The sequence below is a fragment of the Mandrillus leucophaeus genome, unplaced genomic scaffold (genome assembly GCF_000951045.1).
Source record: "Mandrillus leucophaeus isolate KB7577 unplaced genomic scaffold, Mleu.le_1.0 Scaffold760, whole genome shotgun sequence".
Taxonomy (NCBI): Eukaryota; Metazoa; Chordata; class Mammalia; order Primates; family Cercopithecidae; genus Mandrillus; species Mandrillus leucophaeus.
In genome coordinates this window covers 418,334-421,053 of record NW_012108253.1, presented here as the reverse complement: position 1 = coordinate 421,053, position 2,720 = coordinate 418,334, and the positions used below count along the sequence as shown (strand labels likewise).

Below are 2,720 nucleotides of genomic sequence, written 5' to 3'. Positions count from 1 at the left end.
TATGATGCTGGATTTATTTTCAAGACAGAATAAAAAGACTTTGCTGATAAATTTACGGGTGGGGTGTGAAAAAGAAGGGCATCAAGGGTGACCACAAGGTTTTGGTCCAAAGAAACTGTACAGATGGAGTTGCCACTTACTGAGATGGGGAAAATGAGGGAGAAGCCGGTTGTGGAGGTCAGGGCAGGAGCCAGCATGGAATCCAAAGGTCACTTTTGGATATGTTTCGGTGGAGGAGCTTACTAGAGATCGCTGCAGAGATGTAGAGTAGGCCGGTCAATAATAAGTGTGCAGTCCAGGCAATGGGTCAGGGCTGGAAACACAAGTTATTCTCTTTATATTCGTGTTTGTTGCCACTCCCTGTTTCACTTACCTAATGCATCAGTGATTTATTGCTGCATAACAAATTACCACAAACTTAGTGGTTTAAAACAGCATACTTCTCCAGCCTGGCCAACATGACAAAACCCCATCTCTACTAAAAACGCAAAAAATAAAAGATAAGAAATTAGCCTAGCATGGTGGCACACACCTATAATCCCATTTACTTGGTAGGCTGAGGCACGAGAATCTCTTGAACCCAGGAAGCAGTGGTTGCAGTGAGCCAAGATTGTGCCACTGCACTCCAGCCTGGGCAATAGAGCAAGACTCTGTCTCAAAAATAAACAAATAATAGTACACTTTCATCACTTCAGTTTCTGTGGGTCAGAAGTCCAGGCAGAGCTTAGTGGGCTTCTCTAATCAGAACTTCACAAAGCAAAAGTCAAGGTGTTGGCCAGGCTATAGCCTCATCTAGAGTCTTGACTATAGGAAAATCCTTTTTCCAGAAAACTCAGGTTGTTGACAGAATTTATTTATTTACAGTTGTGGGACTGAGGGCCCCAACTCCCTACAGGTTGGGGCTGGAGGCTGCTCTCAGCTCCTACAGGCCTTCTTAGCTCCCTGCTGTGTGCATCTCCCAGGATGACTACTTTCCTATTCAAAGCCAGCCAGGAAGACAGAGCCTCTGGAGTGGGTCAGCTAGCAAGACAGTCTTACACATCATAATGCAATCATGGAAGGGACATCCCATCAGCTTTACCATATTTTATTGGTTAACAGCAAGCCATAAAAATTGTTCCTGCCAGGTAGAATAACTTTCCAGCCATCAAATCCAGTATACACACTGTCCTTTCTCCATCAACCTGAGTAAATCTTCCTGCCTATTTGGCATCTGCTTCATCAGTCCCCAGGGTCCTCTTTTGGTCTTTCCCTATTCACGGATACTCCTCAGAATTCTTGCTCTACTTGCTTCATAACTGCTGATATTCCTTTACGCTTTGGTCCCAAGGTGGGCTACTGTACCTCCAGGTCCAAAGTCTATGTTCTAGGCAAGAGGAAGAAGGAAGTAGGGAGAGTGTACCCTCACACTCCCAGCTATTTTGGCCTCCCTTTGAAGGATTTCTGGGAGAAGTGCAAGCCCACAACTTTCACCTACAAACCATTGGCTCCAACTTAGTCCCTTGGCCTCCCCTATCTACAAGGGGGAAGAGCAGGTTGCAGCACCCAAGAAAATTATGCCTTATCACTAAGAAGAAGGCAGCATGCACGCTGCAGAAGCAACCAGCCATCTCAAGCAGACACCATACAGCCTAAATTCAAACTGTTGCAATATAATCAAATCCCATCAGCTCCAGTCATGATAGTCCTAGGAGCTTTCTGGCTTGCAACCCAAAAAAGTGTGTTTTGAGGTCCTAAGCCACAGGGAGAACTAGAGTGTCCTATAAACTCCTTACAAGATGGTGTAAAGGAAATGAGCCTTACAGAGACCACAGCCTATGGAGTGTTCAGCTTCAGAGAATATGTACTCCACTGGCAGCATGAGAAACAAATACACAAGAAAATACAATATAGCATAAACCAGGAGCTGAGGGTGAATGAAGATGCTCAGAAAGATCTGCATTAAGAATTTCCTGGGAAACATAAAACAATGTCAAGCAGCACTGCCTCTGGAAACCAGAAAAACTATATTATTTGATAACATATCCTAAGCCTAAATGCCAGAGGTTCTTAAAGAGGTGCAGTTTGTCTCATTTTCTTTCCATTCGTACCTTTATTTGGCTCTGTAAAAAAGATCCTCCTCTTCTACATACCTATCTACATGCAAGCAAACTGCCACAGAAGCATTTTAATTAGTGTACATCTTCCTCTCTTTGCACATTTAATTTTTTTCTTTTCCTACTCCATTCTGCTAATATTTCTATCATGATATAAAAGACACAAGGCAGGTGAATATAAAGAAATACTTATATACATCCACACACAAGAACGGTTCAAATAGATAAACACAGAAACACAAACACTAAGGGAGATAGGGCTGGAGTTTTTCTTCAACATGTACAATTCAATGTACTTTCAGTTTTCGTTTCAACCTTCCTTAGTGGCTTCTGCCCAGCAACTGATGAGAAACATCGCCTCTGAGCCAATCAAAAAACTATTTGTTCCAAAGAGCCACTCTGTTACTGTTTCTGATGGTTAGAAGACAATATTTGCTTTCTCTTTTTCATTTCTTCCGGATGAAAGGCTAAGCCGTAATAGAAAGAATGGAGAACTATTCATTGACCATCTTTATTCTGTGGGCTCTGATTCTCCCATGGGAACACCAAGGGGTAAGTGCGGGAAATGGTTTAGAGCCTGGGCTACAACGCCTGGGAGGAGTGGGGCTGAATCGCTGAAAGTGG

The 2,720-nt window shown here is 43.2% G+C and overlaps 1 protein-coding gene across 1 annotated transcript in view; it reads left to right on the top strand.

Annotated features, from left to right (window-relative positions):
* The first annotated feature begins 2,526 nt into the window (after window positions 1-2,526).
* The window catches only part of LOC105529308 (butyrophilin subfamily 3 member A2), a 10,534-nt gene continuing 10,340 nt past the window's right edge, over window positions 2,527-2,720 (top strand). Inside the window, exon 1 of the mRNA XM_011966419.1 lies at window positions 2,527-2,648. The gene's annotated coding sequence lies outside the window, so the exon portion shown is untranslated. The remainder of the gene's footprint in view (window positions 2,649-2,720) is intronic.